Genomic DNA, 18000 nt, shown 5'->3' with positions numbered 1-18000 from the left:
TTGGGACATTCACATGGAACCATTACTGGACAACTTGAAGTTCTGCTACAGGCGATAGTCTATGCAGTTGACCACCTCTGGTTGGTGGGTGACTGTAGCCACGATGACGTCGAGCCAAAGATTGAGAGGGCTATGGATATATTACAAAAATGGTGCCAAAACATAAAAATCAATCAATATATCACTGAATCAGTCAACCTATCTCCTGTTGAAAGGACAACTCAACAGTTAGAATCGAGGACTCACCAGTTCTCCAGCATAGAGAAGCGCGTTGGCTGGGAGTTATCACTGACGATTGGTGGAACTTCGCAAAGCACATTGAAACCGTAACCCAAAGAGCCCTGGAAGTACTTAATAACATCATACGCATTGGACACAAAAGATTCCATCTTTCACCCAAGCTAATAAAGTTGTATCACATCAGTGTACTAACCCCAATAGTGGGTTACGGCTTGGGAGTCTGGACGCACAGGCTTACAAGGGTGGTGCCTGACATGACGGTGAGAAGGATACAAAGAAATATGTTATTAAGGTCAGATGGGGCCTTGTTGGTAATAGTGGGGCTTTGCCCCACTGATATTAAAATTAGGGAACAGGGAGCATGGTTCTGGGCGAAGAAGGGAGATATCGGGAAAAAGGGGATATTTTGGGTATTCAGGCTGGGAATAAGGGTGCCATCAAGATAAGGGGTGAAGAACTGTGGTAGGAAGCATGGGAAGCCGATGACACCGGCCAAAGAACTTTCCAATTCCTACGATTAGGTTTGGGATACTTTAAGCCAACAAGGGGACTGTTCCATTTTCTCACTGGTCATGGCCCTACCCGACATACTTGTGTAGGTTTGGGAGTCAATCCTCGTTTCTAAGGTGGGAGGGTTACACTTATCTCTCAGTTTTGCGTCGGATTAAAGAAACTTGACTCTCAAGAGACCGCCTTCGTGCAACTGTGGTGCACCGGAGGGTACTCCCGACCATGTGGTACACAGGTGCCCCCTGTACAAAGATGTAGCAGATGTGCTAAGACAGCAATTACCGAACCACGACACTTCTATCCTACTACGACAGGAGGATACATTTCGAGTACTAAACAACCTGACTAACGAGATATCACAATAAGTTCTTTTGGAATATCTGAGGGACAACCGTGAATAAGAACAAATAACAAAATGTATCCAAGTACATCAATCGCATACCGCTTGGGAGTGTATAGGCCGACTGCTGTTACATTTGAAATCCGCCACGTCCAGGAAAAGGGGGAGTGGAGTACAACAACACTGAATGAAAGAAACGCACCGGAATTGACGTAGATTAAGTTTCCTAGTAAGTAGAACCTAGACATAAGGAAATAAACAATGGGAAACTGCAGCGAAATAGTGAAGATACCTTGGGCCTGCCCAGTGACAGGGGCACACTCACCGGAAATAGCTCGGTGGGCAAGGCCGTGAAATGTAGGTTTATATCCGACTGGCATACTTGTAACTCTGCAGGTAGTGTGGAGGTTTGGAGTAAGTAGACAAATATCAGTAGTAAAGTACCTTGTCCATTGTAATTAACACCACTTGTAGTTCATTTGTAAAGTAGCTGCAAAAATTATAGGACCCACTGATTGCATAAGGTGGTGGCTTATTATGTATAATAAAATATTAAGAAAAATCAGAGCTCTGTAACCGATATACTTCTTGAGGAATGTACGTTTGAAGAGTCTTCGACACCAGCGTAATTACTTTAGGCGAGCCTCGTAGGCGCGAAGAATTCCCAGTGCTCGTATTTCCCTTGTCGCATCATGCGTAGTATATCGGAAGAAACACAACTTCAATCTCTGTAAATTAGTGCAAGCCAAAGTTCTCTATCCCTTATACTTCTCGAGCAATGCACGTTTAACAATTCTTCGAAACTTGCGTTATTTTAGGGGTGCCGCGTAGACACGAAGTTCTCCCATTATTCGTATTTCCATTGTTGCATCAAGTGTAGTAAATTAGAAGAAGCAGGATTTCAAGCTCTGTGGGTCAGCCCAAACCATCGCTCTCTCTCTCTCCCATTCACTTCTAGAGCTATGCACCTTTTAAAATTCTTCGACAATCCTGTAATTATTTGAGGCGAGTCACGTAGGCGTGAAGTACTCCCATTTCTCACATTTCAGTTGTTGCACCATGTATAGTACAAAACAAGAAGCAGAATTTCAAGCTCTGTAGATCAGTGCAAATCAGGGCTCTCTATCCCACATACGTATCGATCAATGCATGTTTGAATATCTTTTGACATCTTTTGACATTAGCGTAATTATTGTATGTGTTTGGAACTTATGGGCGCCCGACGGAGAGATCATCAGCGCCCTTACACTTAACAAAACAAACGTATGTGGAGATAAACTAAAATTGTTGTTCACTCAAGAACTGCAAATAACCACACAGTCACTCCAAAATACATGCACTAAAATCAGTCAGGAGTGAAAGTAGCCATACATGAAACAAAACACAGAAGAGCTAAAAGAAAAGCACAAAAAATGTGACTGGCTGAGCGCTTACTAAAAACTTGTGTGAGGCAGGCCCTCTCTTGACGCATTAAAAAGATCTCCCTAAAATCTTGTTAAAAATGTTGGCCAATTCACAAAATTTTGAAACTTGAATCACATTTGTTGGAACAGTGCTTAAATGGAGGACAGATCCGTCAGCAAATCGGCTGCAGTCCGCAGGTGTGAAAATAAAACGTAGTCCAATAAAATGTGGCGCACATTGATCTGCACGCCACGTACACGGCGCATTGAAGATGTTATCGCCGGAGTAAACTAGCCATGCGTCATAAGGCGGTTGCCTATGTGAAGACGAGTAAGGAAAACCTCGTCCCATCTATGTGGCTGGAAGGAAGTACGCCACGGCTGAGTTGTGGGCTTTACTACACAGAGCTTGTTGTCGGTCCCTTCCAGCCACTTGTCTTCCCATCGACACATGTCTTTGTACCTCAACAGCGAGATGATACGATGCAGAGGGATGGCACACTGAAATACCTGAGGTTCATCGCACGCCTCCTTGGCTGCTCGATCAGCCCTTTCGTTCCCCACAATTATAATGTGCCCAGGTGCCCAGAAGAACGACACCTCCTTCCCTAGGCGTTGTAGTACTGGATATTCTGGGTTACTTTCTTGCTGTGCACAAAAAGAGAGTAAACGGCATTCGGGTGAACTTCTCATATGCTCCTGTGCCCGCAAAATTGAATATAATTCTGCGTCGAAGGTAGTAAAGTCTGGAGGCAATCGGACCTTGAGGACACGATCCAGGAAAACGACCGACCAACCAACGGAATCCCTTTGCTTAGACCCATCCGTAAAAATCAGCTACAAGATTGTGGTGCTCTTATAAAATGTCTGAAGATATCAAATTAAAAACAGAAGCAGGAGTGCACTCTCTCCTATACTACATGAAATCTAAAATGACACTGGGCCTCTGCAGTAACCAGGGTGGAAGATGGTTAAAACCCTATGCTTGGGGTTGGACTAGTTCCACACTGAGTGACTCCAGCACACACTGCACGCAGATTCCAAAGGGAAGTGTGACTCATGGACAGTTGGAGATAAGGTATTCCAAAGGTGGACCAGCAATGGCATGGTGCGCGGGTGAAGTTGGAGCTGCGAGAATCTTACATGCGTGGTGCATCTGATGCACCACGAGGAGCTGCCACAGGACAGTAAGTGGCGGTTAGCGAGCCTCAGCACAGATGCTGGGTATGGGACTGGTCCTATATACCGCCTTTGACCAGCCGAATCCCCCCAGGGTGGAGAGCATCAGCGATTTGCAAATCACATGGCCTCACTGATTCATACACTGTGAACCTTTAGTCCAGCCACGAATGACCAAAAGCCCTATAAAAGTGCTCCCCAAGAGTTGTGGCTAAGGTGCTTTAAGAGATTCAGTGCCTTCAGGGCTCTGGCTTTCAGCTCTCTATGAGCCAACTACGACAATTTCGAATAAAAGAATGACGCCCAGAAAGCTCACCGTATCTATAAAATGTAGGATATAATGCGAGATATGCAAGGCAGGCAAACTAACAATATGACGAGCAAGATTAGGATGAACAGACACACAATTACCCGCGGAAAATGAAATCTCATCTTTGCATCTCACTCCTCTAATGTCCGAACTGTAAGTTGGAACTGACGGCTCCTGTTGCAACACTGACGGAGGAAAAGAAAGAAGCAAAATCGTCCTTAAATAAGTACTGTGCAGCACTCCTTACCATAGACGTGGTACAGTTTACAGCTATGGCAAAGAGGGTTACACTTACAACGCTGCCATGAGGGACACCTTTCTTCCGCTCAAATCAACCAAGCAGCATGTCACCAACTGAGATTGGCCCGTAAGGGGCCCTTGGCCAATGAAGCCAAACGCTCATTTCCATTTACCGACTCAGATCCTAAAAAACCGCTAAGACCATATGAAGACTGGAAGATGGGGAGATGGTCACTAAAGCCCCATTGGCGCAGTTGAGCGAGTGTCTCCAAATAGTATCGTATGCCTTACTTGATGTTGTTGTTGTTGTTCTGGTCTTCAGCCCAGAGACTCCTTTCAGGCAGCTTTCCATGCTACTCTATCCTGTGCAAGCCTCTTCATCTCCAAGTAACTTGCACCCTGCATCCTTCTGAAACTGCTTATCTCCTGGCCTCTCTCTACGACGTTTAACCTCTGTGCTGCCCTCCAGTACTACATTAACGATCCCTTGATGCCTCACAACATGACACACGAACCAATCCCTTCTTCTAGTCAAGTTGTACCACAAATTCCTTTTCTCCCCAGTTCCACGTGATCTACCCATTTAAACATCAGCATTCTTCTGTAGAAACGCATTTCGAAAGCTTCTGTTCTCTTCTTGTCTAAACTATGTATCGTCCATGTTTCATACATGGCATACATTGCTATACTCCATACAAATACTTTTAGAAAAGACTTCCTGACACTTAAATCCGCACTCAATGTTAACAAATTTCTCTTCTTCAGGAAAGCTTTTCTTGCCATAGCCAGTCTACATTTTATGTCCTCTCTGCTTCGATCATGACCAGTTATTTTGCTCCCCAAATAGCAAAACTCATCTACTGCTTTAAGTGTCTCATTTCCTAATCTAATTCCCTCAGAATCACACGATTTAATTACGCTACATTCTATTATAGTTGTTTTGCTTTTGTTGATGTTCATCTTATATCCTCCATTCAAGACACTGTCCATTCCGTTCAACTGCTCTTCCAGGTCCTTCGCTGTCTCTAAAAGAATAAAAATGTCATCGGTAAGCCTCAACGTTTTTATTTCTTCTCCTTGGATTTTAATTCCTACTCCAATTTGTTCTTGTTTGATTTACTGCTTGCCCAATATACAGATTGTATAACATTGGGAAGAGGCTACGAACCTGTCTCACTCCCTTCCCAACCACTGCTTCCCCTTCGTGCCCCTCGACTCATATCACTGCCATCTGGACGTGACCAGCCCACAGAGGGCTCCGCGTCTGCGGTGGTGCTTTCGCGCAGCGATGGCGCCACGTGCAGACCGCGGCCAATAGCCGCTCCCTCCAGTTTCGTATATAGGGACCCGCTCTGCCCTAGTCCAGTCGATTCTCCGGCTATAATTCGCTTGAATACCCCGTTTGATTGTGCTGTTGGGGTACCAATCGAAGTGATAGGTGTTGCAGGTGTCAGCCAGCCAGCCATCCATCCATCCAGCCAGCCAGCCAGTCTATCCGTCGACGTGCAGCGGTCCCCACCAACAGCGAGAAGCCAGCAGCCGGTTGCCAGCAGCCAGCAGCGGTTCCCGGAAGCAGCGGCCCCCGCCAGCAGCCCGCCAGCGCCAGTTCCCGCCAGCAGCAGACTCGCCAGCAGCCCGCCAGCGCCGGTCCCCGCCAGCGCCGGTCCCCGCCGGCAGCGGTCTCGCCAGCAGCCCGCCAGCGCCGGTCCCCGCCAGCGCCAGTCTCCGCCGACGCTGGTCCCCGCCAGCCCTGGTCGCAGCCAGCGGTCGTCCGAACTGCCTCCGGCAGCAGCAGCAGCGGTGGCGTCACCACCAACCAGCCAACCGGGTCGCACCCACCGCCAGCGACAGCAGAGTGGGGCTTCAGCCCCAGTCTCCTTCGTTCTTCGTCGTTCTCCGTCACCTTCTACTCTGTGTCTCTCGTCGCCCTGCCCGTCTCTCGTTTTTCTTGTCTTATCCTGTGTTTATCCTCTCATAATAATGTCAAACCCCACCAGCTCCTCTACATCCACCACCACTGCCATCGTCTACACCTCCCCCTCAGCCGCTGCCACCACTATCATATGGTGTGCCGCATCACTTCCCCCTCAGTCCATCCCCCCACTACTCACTCTCCCATCTCTCTCCCTATTTGTCGCCCCATCCCCGGCTCCTCCCTCCTGTGCCTCCTCCGATCCCTTCCCTCCCCTCCCTCCCCCTGCTCCTTCCGATTCTACGGCCCCCGCTAGGGTGGTTGCCCGCAGAGCTACAGCTCACGCTCATCTCTCCCCTTCGCCCTCGTTGTCATCATCTTCACCGTCGCCTTCGCCATCACCCTCACCGTCTCCAGCGCCGACTCCAGCACCGGGACCTGTCACTCCACACCACATTCCAGTCATTCCCATCCCCCACACCTCCTCCGCCGCCGTCAAGCGTCCCAGTGGCACCCCTGCCTTCTCTACTCCCAAAAAGGCTCCGCCTCGTCCCCCTTCCCCAACTCACAATACCATGGATGTCTCCCCACCTGCCCCCCTCCTCATACTCCTTCACCCCCTCCTACCACTACCTCCTCTTCCGTCCTGATCCCTTTTTTCTTGAAGCCCGGAACCTCACCCACTTCCTTCGCCAGAATTTTCCTGGTGCCCCCATCTCCCTCCATACTCCTCGCCATGATTCAGTGCTCATCTCCTCCCCCAGCCCTACCCTCCACATGGACCTTTCCCGCATCCCTGTCACCAACTTTGGGCCTAATGCCTCCCTCACCCCTGTTCCTTCCCCATCTCCCTCCCGCCAACCCCAACGACCGCGTCACCCGCCGACCCTCACCGCCGTGATCACTCGGCTTAGTCCAGCGATCACGGAGGAGGAGGTGTTGGTGGAGATGCGTGAAGTTCGCCGCATTCATAACTCCGCCGCCGGCCCCACCCGCCTTATGTAGGTCTTTTCCGAGCGCGCCCCCTCCATCGACCGTCTCCTGAAGGAGGGTGCCCTTCTCTTTCACCACCACTACCCAGTTGACCCTTCCCGTTCCGCTCCTCAATCCCTCCACTGCCAGAGGTGCTTGCAGTATAATGCGCACCCTACATCTGAGTGCCGCGAGGCCCCCACCTGCCCGCACTGTACACAAGGCCACTTTCTCAGGCAGTGCCCCAATCTCCAGTCCCCCTTCCCCCCTCCTGTAATACCTGTAACCTCCCTAACCCCACTTACTCTCAGAGATGTAAAGCCCGACCCCCTCCTACCACTCCTGAGCTCACCGTTCCTGTCCGCCCTCTGGACGCCCCACCCCTCCCAGCAATTCCCTTCGTCCACCACCTACCGCTGAGGACATCATCAGATTCCTCACCATCGTCCTTCAGAATGTTCATCCTTTTCAGCGCCCCCACACCCTCCAACAGGTATCCCTCGCCGCCCGTTCCGTTTTCCACCTGAAAATGTACGCCACTTACTCCAACAACCAGGCCCATTTCACCTTCTCCATTGTCTAAATCCCTGTCATGGCGCGATAGCACCATATCCTTTTCAACGACATCTGCTCCCTTCCCGTCAACAAGACCCTCTTCCTGCACACCCTTGAGCACCCACTGCGTGGACGCCTTCCTACTCAATGAAACCTTCCTCCAACCCCACCACACCGTCCACACTTCTCCATACCTCCTTCACCGTTCTGATAATCCCCTCCCGATTGCGCGTGGCGGAGTTGCCATTGGTCACCACCGGCAGATCCCTCTTCGGCTCCCACTTCTCCTTCCTGAACCCACCGAACACCTGATCCTTAGTCTCTTCTTCCTCGGCCTTACCATTACCTGCGCCACTATCTATGTCCGCCCTAACGCCCCTATTCCCTTCGACTTCCTCTCCCACATTGACCGAACCTTCTCCTCCTACATGATCGCCGCCGACCTCAACATCCACAGTCGTTCCGCCGCCCAGTTACAGCGGTGGCATTGGTTCCTCTCCTCCCTTCAAGGCGACCTCATCCCCATCCCCCAGCACACCCGTCCCAAATAAAACCACTCCTGATGTTGTCCCTTCCTCCGCCAACCTCCTTGGCCACATAACGGTGGATGTCCTGGAACCTATTGGTAGAGACCATCTCCCTGTCCTCATCACCATTTCAGATGGTCGTCGCCCTCGCCCCAACCCTCATCATGACCCTCCCCCTAAGTATGTCCATGACTATTCCCGTGCCAACTGGAATGCCTACCGGGATACCCTCTCCACCTAGGTCGATAGCCACCCCTTCACCTACCGTCACCCTGACAATGTAGCCCATGCCGCCACCTTTCTCCAGCAGACCTTGTCTGAGGCCATGGAGGCCCATGTCCCTACTGTCGCTATCCAGCCCCACCGTCCTACCTTACCCCCACAGGCCATCCTCCTCCTCTGTGAATCCCACCGTCTCTACCGTGACTGCCTCCACACGCATGACCCGGACACACTACAACGCCACCGGCAACTCCAACGACACATTCGTAATTTTCTCGCGACCAAGAAACGCCGGGACTGGCGACAGACATGCACCCGTTTAAATGCTACCCTCCCTATCAACTCATCCAAGTTCTGGTCCGCCTTCCGTCGCCTTACCGGAACTAAACCCTCCCCCTACTATCCTCTTCTCCATGATGATCACCCCTTCCCTGACACCCTTAGTAAGGCCAATCACTTTGCCTCCTACCTGTCTGATGTCTTTTCCATCCCCAATGATCCCCAGTTCGATTACTCCCTCTTCCCAGATGTCCGCAATCGCACTGACACCTCTATCCCTCCCCTCGCACCTGGTTTCCAGTACTTGGACAACATTACACACATGGAACTCTATGCCCCAATCACTACACAGTATCTCATTGCTATACTCCACACAAAACGCAACACAGCCACTGGTCACGCTCATGTCACCTATCGTCACCTTTGTGAAGCTCCTGCCTCTTTCCTCTCCACCTTGGCCAGGCTCTACAATGTAGTCCTGTCCACCAGTTACTACCCCGACCTGTGGAAAATCTCCTGTATCCTGATGTTCCTTAAACCTGGCAAACCGCCGTCTGCCGTCTCTTCCTATAGTCCCATCAGCCTTACCTCGGTCTTCAGCAAGGTCCTGGAATCTATCCTCTCCTGCCGCATCCACCAGCATCTCCGCCAGCACCGCCTCCTTCCGGTTTCCCAGTGTGGATTTCGGCCGTTTTCTCTTCCGACGACCTTCTCCTTCACCTCACTCATCTCCTTTCCGACGAGCTTAATTGCCGTCGCTCCGCTATCTTCCTCTCCCTGGACCTCTAACGAGCTTATGACCGCATAAGGCATTCCGGTCTCCTCTTCAAGCACCAAACCTTCGCCCTTCGCGTTAACTACGTCTATCTGATCGGCTCCTTTCTCTCCCACCGTCCTTCCTATGTCATCATCCATAACACGGATTCCCACACCTTTTTTCCCCTCTGCCGGTGTGCCCCAAGGCTCCATCCTCTCTCCCCTTCAGTACCCCCCCCCCCCCCCCCCGTCCACCTTCTCCAGTTTGCCGATGACACCGCCTTCCTTGCACTTGCCCCCACCTTGCAGCGCTCCCAACACCTTCTCCAATCCCATTTTGACCGGTTCACCATTTGGTGCAACCAGTGGTTGCTCAAGGTCAATCCCTCCAAAACCCAGGCGATCATTATAGGCAAAACCATCCCTTCGTTCCGCCTCCTTGATTTCTATCTCACCATCTATGGGCGTCCTATCACCCTCACTCCCACCCTCAAGTACCTTGGCGTCACCCTCGACCGTCGCCTCTCCTGGACCCCACATCTCCGGACAACCCAAGGCAAGGCACTCTCCCGACTCCGCCTCCTCAAGCTCCTTTCGGGCCGAACGTGGGGTCTGGACCCCTCCACCATCCTCCACACCTATAAATCCCTCATCCGCCCTATCCTCTGCTACGCTCACCCGGCATGGATCTCTGCCCCCCCTACCTTTTATAAATCCCTTCAAATCCTTGAACGCCACGCTCTCCGCCTCGCTTATCGCATCCGTCTCCCCTCCCCCACGCGGATCCTGTACGATCTCATTCCTTTCCCCCACCTCATCGTTTTCCTTGAAAGGATACGGATCCTGTACACTTACCGCAAACTCGACCCTCCTCACCCACTTGTCTCGCCCATCCTCACCCAACCCCGCCTGCTGCCGCGCCTCTATTCCCACGTCCCATCTTCCCACCCTCCTTACCCTCTCCCAAGGTGGCTTCTGGCAGCTCCCCCCCCCTGATGAAGTCCTCCTCCCCTTCATCTACCCCTCCTATCAACTTTGATCCTACCCGCCCCCACTTCCTTTGGCCTCTCCTCTTGGCACCCTCTCTCCCTTCTTTTTCGTTTTTCCCCATCCCCTTCTTCCACTTCTCTTCCCCCGAGCTCCCCCCTTCTCCCCTCCCCCTGTCTCCCCTACCCATGGCATTGTATCTCCCCTCTCCTTCTCCCTCTCCCACCCCTCCCCCCTCCTCTTCTCTTGGCAGGTCCCCGGACTTGTACACGGTTAGTGAACATTCTGTGCCAGAGATCACCTTCTCGTGCTTCTGTGTGTGCCGTCGTTTGTGCTTAAGTGGTTCAGTGTTATTCATTTTGTGCACCTACGTTCACGTGTGACAACTTTCGCCTATGTATTTGTCCCGGTGCCTGAACAGTTTTTATCTTGGACTCTACGCCCATGAACGGCTCCATGTACTTTAAAAAGTGTTTGTCTTGTATGTTTCTCTGTGGCCGAAGAGCGGCGTAGTATGCTGCTGCAGGCCTGCCTGTAAACAGGTTTAAACTAACAATAAAGGAAAAAGAAACCTAGTCCAGTCAGTCTGGTACTCGCTCAGGATTGCGTTTCTATCTCGGCGGTACTGCATTCTGGTCGTTGCTCGTTGTTGACATTTGCCTGGCTCTGGTTCTGAGTGGATTTACTGTTGGTGTTAGGTGTTGTGGTTTCTACACGCCTCCGTCGTTCATCTCATCCTTGTTGTGTCGGGCATAGTCGGTCGTTGCCTGTTGCCGTTGGTCTGTCGTCCGACTCGTCCTTGTGTTTACCCAGATGTGCGTGCTCCACCGCCGGCGGCTTCCCCGCCTGGCGGTTCCGATTCGCAGCCCAAGGCGTTCCCGAGGTTGGTTTTGGTTACTACAAAGGACAGCACACCCCGTAATGCCCGAGGCAGGAATCGAACCTGCGACCGTAGCAGTCGTGAGGTTTTGGACTGAAGCGTCTAGAACCACTCGGCCACCCGGGCTGGCGAGATATCTCTGTTTCAGCACTGCTGATAACAGTAAACGAGTGCATTCACCAGAAACCCTCCAGATGGTTTTTCATACTTTTATAGAAGAAGAGGAACGATTCATGGAGTCTAGGAACACTTGCTATGATTTTTCTTACTGTTCCTAATGACGCGTGCCCTAATAACCTCGCGATTCGAAAGACCTTAAGGTTCTCTGCAGTTGGTCGGCATTTAAATGTCGAAGAGCCGCTAGCCTTTCCCGGATTGCTGAAGGGCACTCATCTGTTCACCAAGATACATGTCGCTTCATAAGATGACCTGAGGACTGTGGTATGGATAGCTTAATGGCATGATGGATTACTCGTGTGATGTGGTCCACCCATCCGTGAACACTGTCGCAGTGTTCGAACACAGCCAGCTGACTTAAACACATCCAGTTAGCCCTGCCGACCATACGTTTTGGTGGCTTGTCTTCATGTAGTGATCCACACAGTAGGTGAAGGTGGAGTGATCATTGGAATGAAGGTCGTCGATTAGCTCCCACCGAACAGTCTCTGAGGGTGGAAGAACACAAAGAGAGGTCGATTGCTGAGAATGATCCAGCGGTAGCACAGAAATTTCTGTGAGTACGTCTGTTGAGGATGCACAGCTCGTAAGACGTTATAAGGGTCTCAAAAACCCTCCCAGGAGGAGGAGTGGTCGTGGGAGTTGTTCTATAAGATCTGTGAGAGCCTCGGCATCTATTGTATCTTCTAGAGGTAAATACAGAGAGCAAAAAGTGATCTTCAGGCATACATGAATTTTAACTGCAGCTGGATGTAGATTAGTAGTCCGGGACAGAGCAGAGGAAAGATCCACATTAGTTACTAACACTGTGACCCCTCCATTGTCCCTCTCCCTTAACAGATCATCCGTGCAGCACACCGGATAGCCCTGTAGCACAGGGATGTCTGTGTCTTTAAAAATGTGGTTCTTATAAACACAAGCACAAGGGGTGTGCCTGTGCTATGAGTTTCAGTTCCTCCATATGAGTCCTGAATCCATTCATGTTCCTCTGTAACATGAAAGCCCTAGCATTGGTGTGGTTTTGATTTATCCCTATCTTTGTAATGGAGGGGTGAAGCACTTGTAGAGTGAGGAGAGGGTTAGGGGTTGCCTGGATCTGAGTCATCTAAATCTATGATGTCCTTCTCATCAGTCAGACATACCAGAAATCTGACGGGAAAGCTTTTGACCTGAACGTTGGGATCATTTCCTTACACCGTGTCCCATCGATGATGATGGGGAAACCCAGAATTGAGGCACTCTGCTTTTCATGTGTCTTCTGGATGCTCACTGAGGAACTGTTGCTGATCTTTTCTGTTGCAGCTGCCTGGATCCAGCTCGTGATCTTGCAGTAGCATTTGTAAGTAGGCTGTTTAGGTTTTTTTTTATATGAGACTGCCACTGTAGCTAATTTTGTACTTAAAACATTTATTTTTAAAGATATTTGAAGTAAAATGATACAAAGGTTTTCCGTGATACATTTCATCCCATTGCTGTTATCTGTAACACCTGAGGGTATAATTACATTAATCCTCAGTGGGGTGCACGATTACTTTGTGTACCATGTGTTTGGCAAGCACAAGGAGCCCTAGCTAATATGGTATTTGCTTATACAACTTTACACATCGGTACAATATTTCTCTAACACATAAATTGCACAGCTATCTGATCATCTAACTGGGAGAGACAAACATTTATTTTACTACATCAGTGACTGATGTTTACGTAATTGCACAATTGGATAACTTCACACATGTGAAATTGTATTTTGTCTGTACTTTGTGAAATGTTCATAGTTTTTCAGAACCATTGTGATACTATGAGAGCTGTGAATGATGTATTTGGTATGAGATCATGATTTTTAAAGTACGTTTGAGGTACATGACACTTGAAATGAGCAGAGAATTTTCTTTAGGTTTTGAAATTATTGGAGGAAGTCCAAATTATTGGAGGAAGCTGCGATGATTTTGAGATTTGGCTGAGGTTTTATGATGTTATGATGATGATGTGTATTACGCTATTGCGGTATGTTTATGATCAATAAGCTGATGCTATATGAGGAATTTGATTATGCTATGTATTTATTATGATGAAATATTGAAGAAGTGTCTACGAATATGTATATGTGTAATAAAGCAAGGAATAATGAGTAGTGGTTAGGGACTCTGGTTTGTGAAAAAGGTTGTTGGAAACCAAGAAACGTACTTTAAGAGTTATGAAATGTATGTAAATGCGTGAATGCATCACAATGTCGACGAAAATTTTTTGGACACTGTTATATCAATAGGATTTTGTTTCTACAGAGTTGTAACTCAAATTCTTGACCTGTGAAATTTTTTATATGAGACTGCCACTGTAGTGGAAACTGCTGTAGTAAATATTTCAGTAAGAAAGATAAGTGACTTTGACGTGATGCGTTTTGGGCGCCCAGATGAGAGGTAGTCGTCTGAGAAAAGAAAGCCATTAGGTGGAGAAAAAAAGAGGGCATTATCCTCGCTATTGACATTCCTTTGTAGAAAGCATCGCAAATACGACACGCTCATTTCTTGGAAAGATACTTACATCTGCACACCTGATTATGACAAGCGTCTTTCTGCGAGAATTGAGAGAACTTTTTTGCTACCTTATGAAATTGCATATGGCTAATGAATGATTTTTCATGCCTTCCTTTGTACATATTTGCTCATTTTATTTAATATCTAGTCTCTAGCTGCACTGTAGCATTGGTTAAAATAAAATTCAATAGATGTACTAATGTAACTATTTTCTGTCTACAGACCCAGTAAGGAATAATTTTATCATGTATTTTCGTAGAAAAGAGAGCATAAATAGACATTTCCCTTCACAGGAACTGCATTGATTTTTTTTTTTTTTTTTTTTTTTTTTTTTTTTTTTACAATTTGGTAACTTGTCTGCTAGAGGAAGTTCTCGTGATGCATCACCCTAGTGTTAAAATGTGACATACGTATTATACATGGCCATTTTTACTGAAATATTTTTTCTGCTTGTGCTTTATCATGTTTAGATATAAGTTACTGCATTTACTGCTGCTTGCTTTGACGATTTCCATTTTTGTCATTGCTGTTTGTGTTAATTGTTTTCTGCTGCTGCATTGCCTCATCCCTTAGTTTAGCATCTGAGCTAAGTAGATTTAAGTTAGCTGAAGAGGTTTTAACTATATGAGAGAACGAGTTGTGATGAATTGGAAGAAATGCATTGAGAAGTTATACGAAAGATGTACAGAAAGCAGGTGTAGGTAGGATTTTCTTGGAAATAAATAATGAGGTAAGATACTGGAAAATAAATAATGAGGTAAGAAATATGTGAATATATAAATACAGAAAGCATGCTTGGATAGGATTTTTTTGGTAGAAACAAATGTTGAAATAAGACGAAAGATCTATGGAATGAAGTTTTGTGTTGGACTGCAGTACCAAATGTTACACTGAAAACAAACCCTGCCATTTCCTCTTGTGTTATCCCACTCTGTGTTTGTGTACCCTTGGGTATTTGTGTTCTTCCTGTCTTTATGTGTTTATCTGATAAGAGTTATGTTGTAGAATTTTTCTGATAATATGTTATTTACTTTGTAAAGATGTTTAGACATTATTTATCTGTTCTATTTTGTTGCTCATATGTGAAGTTGATGTTTCAAAAGTTATTCTGATCTTTATGTATGTACTTATGTCATAATTTTTGTAACACTGATGTGCATGTTTATTTCTATTCTTTTGTAAAGCCTGTTTTACTACAAATGTTATCTGTATTGTTATGTTCTTTAATGATGTATTTTCTACCTTTGTTATTGTTTTCTCATGTTATAAAATTGTAATTGACACCAGTTCATCAAATTAAGTAACTTGTTAGTTACATTTCACTGCACACATTTCTGTTGGTCATAGTATATGGACAATATGTGAGAATTAGGGACTGATAATGTTTTCACGTGTGTTAATAATTCAGCAAGGGACTGGATAACAGCATTGCTGGTTCTAACGACATTTTCAAACAAAGTTTGTGAGTGCACAAGTGGTGGTTTTTGGACTTACTGTATTCTCCGAAAGACTTTTCAATGGTGATTGTGCACCTGCACAGTCGCAACAGATGGCTGCTGGCCATCTCTACAAGAACTACAGTGGGTCTGCATCTTTGATGGCCCACCAATACCATTCTCTCTATGAGGATTACAGTGGGTCTGCATCTTTGATGACCCAACAATATCATTATTTCTACAAGGACTGCAGTGGGTCTGCATCTCTGGTGGCCCACCAATACCGTAATCTCTACCAGGACTACAGTGGGACTGTTCTGTGATGATCTACCTACCAATATTCTTCAAAACTTCGACTGACTCTGCTGTGGGTTTTCTCTGTTGTGGCCCATTACCAGTCTGCATGTCAAGAGTCAGCACTGTCTGTCCGTTGGAAGGAGAACACTACTTCTTCAAGACAGCATGGAAATCCACTACTTCCGTGTACATTTTCTTTTACTGCTCAGACTTTGAGAAAAAAAAATCTGCAATTTTACTGTGATGATCAGGACTGTCTTTATGGACTGTGAGAAAATTTTAGCTTTTGACCAACATTGTATCAATAAGCGTGTGCATTTTATATCTTTGTTTTTGGAACTATGAAAAAAAATTTCTAATCTGTATTGGCCACTGCCCAAAACTATTTGTAAAATTTTGTGTGGGGAGCGTGGGGGCTATGTAAGTAGGCTGTTTAGGTTATTTTTATTGGTAACGCCATGTAGCGCTCTGTATGAAGATCACTGGCTGTGATGTGTGCAGTCCGTGGATGGTTGGCATTGTTGCAATACTTGCCATTGTAGTGTTGGGCAGATGGATGTGAACAGCGCGTAGCGTTGCGCAGTTGGAGGTGAGCCGCCAACAGTGATGGATGTGGGGATAGAGATGGCGGAGTTTTGAAATTTGTAAGACGGGATGCCATGAACTGCTATATGCATTATGACTTTTGAACACTATTGAGGTAAATACATTGTTTGTTCTCTATCAAAATCTTTCATTTGCTAACTATGCCTATCAGTAGTTAGTGCCTTCAGTAGTTTGAACCTTTTACTTAGCTGACAGTAGTGGCGCTCTCTGTATAGCAGTAGTCCGAGTAACGAAGATTTTTGTGAGGTAAGTGATTTGTGAAAGTTATAGGGCCATTCTATTGTAGGGGTTATTGAAAGTCAGATTGTGTTGCGCAAAAAAATATTGTGTGTCACCTTAAGCACAGTCTTGCACAATTATTCTAAGGGGACGTTTCACGTTCTCACTTCCCGAGCACGGGGTCCCAGGTTCGATTCCCGGTGGGGTCAGGGATTTTTCCTGCCTCGAGATGACTGGGTGTTGTGTCGTCTTCATCACCATCATTATCTCCATTACGGTCGGTGGAAGGCAATCGCAAACCACCTCCACTAGGAGCTATTCTAATACAGCGGTGCGGGTCTCTCGCATCGTCCCCTATGCTCCTCAGAGTATGGGACCTTATCATCATATATATTCTAGTGACGTATTACCAGACTCTTTTGAGAATGGTAAATGAGTTAGTTTATGAAGTCGGTCAGAAAGTAAATGACTTAACTGAAAAGGTCGAGGCTACTGAGGGGAAAATAGATGTAGAGTTCCTTGTTGTTGAGAAGGGGGAGTAGGTACATGGTAAGAGTAAGAAGAAAATTACCGGATTTATGAAGCCTCACGCTGCGGACATGTATGATCAGTATACACCGAGATGTCAAAGAAGCAGAAAGTGATTCAAGAGCGGAAAACTGTTCGTGAGAAATTACGGCCGCTGAGGTCAGGGCATATGGATCGACAGCAAATACTAAGAGATACCTTGAAGCTGGTTACTGAATCTCTCCGACAGAGCAAAAACAAAAACACACGATAACGATGGTGTTGCCACTGACGAATTCATCATCCGTCACGCCCCTGGTCAGATAGATAGAACATTCGGCGTTAGCAGGGGAAGACCGTACATGTTGGGTACGCATCCTATAACTGTAAATGATGACACAATACAGATTGGTGATAGGCGGTTTGAGAGAACATCTGGCTTTATGAATCTTGTTTTCCGAAGACCTACGAAGAAACCTATAAATTATTCAGTTAATGATAGGGAAACGTATAGTGAAATACTGCATATGACTGGTGTACATAAGATCACGAAAAGCCTGAGCAACAAGGCATATAAAACCATTATAAAACCAATACTTGAAGGCGACAACAACAACAACAACAGCAGCAGCGGTGATGTTATTGACATTGGCATTAAGCAGTGAACAATCAAATCCTGCAGTATATATATTGTGATGACCTCAACGAGTTAATTGATCGACACATATGGGGGTGATTTGTTTGATAATTGAAAGGAGTGTGGGCTCATGACCACGAAACAAACAAAACATATCCCAACCTGCGGAAAAAATTAATACTTGGGTCAAAATTTGTAAAACTCTAATTCATCTTTCTCAAAACCACCCTATGGGGAGAGAGGGAGAGTTTTAGTTTTAGCGAATCAACATTTAC

The sequence above is a fragment of the Schistocerca gregaria genome, chromosome 3, assembly GCF_023897955.1.
Source record: "Schistocerca gregaria isolate iqSchGreg1 chromosome 3, iqSchGreg1.2, whole genome shotgun sequence".
NCBI classification, from domain to species: Eukaryota; Metazoa; Arthropoda; class Insecta; order Orthoptera; family Acrididae; genus Schistocerca; species Schistocerca gregaria.
Note: the sequence above shows the minus strand (reverse complement) of the source record.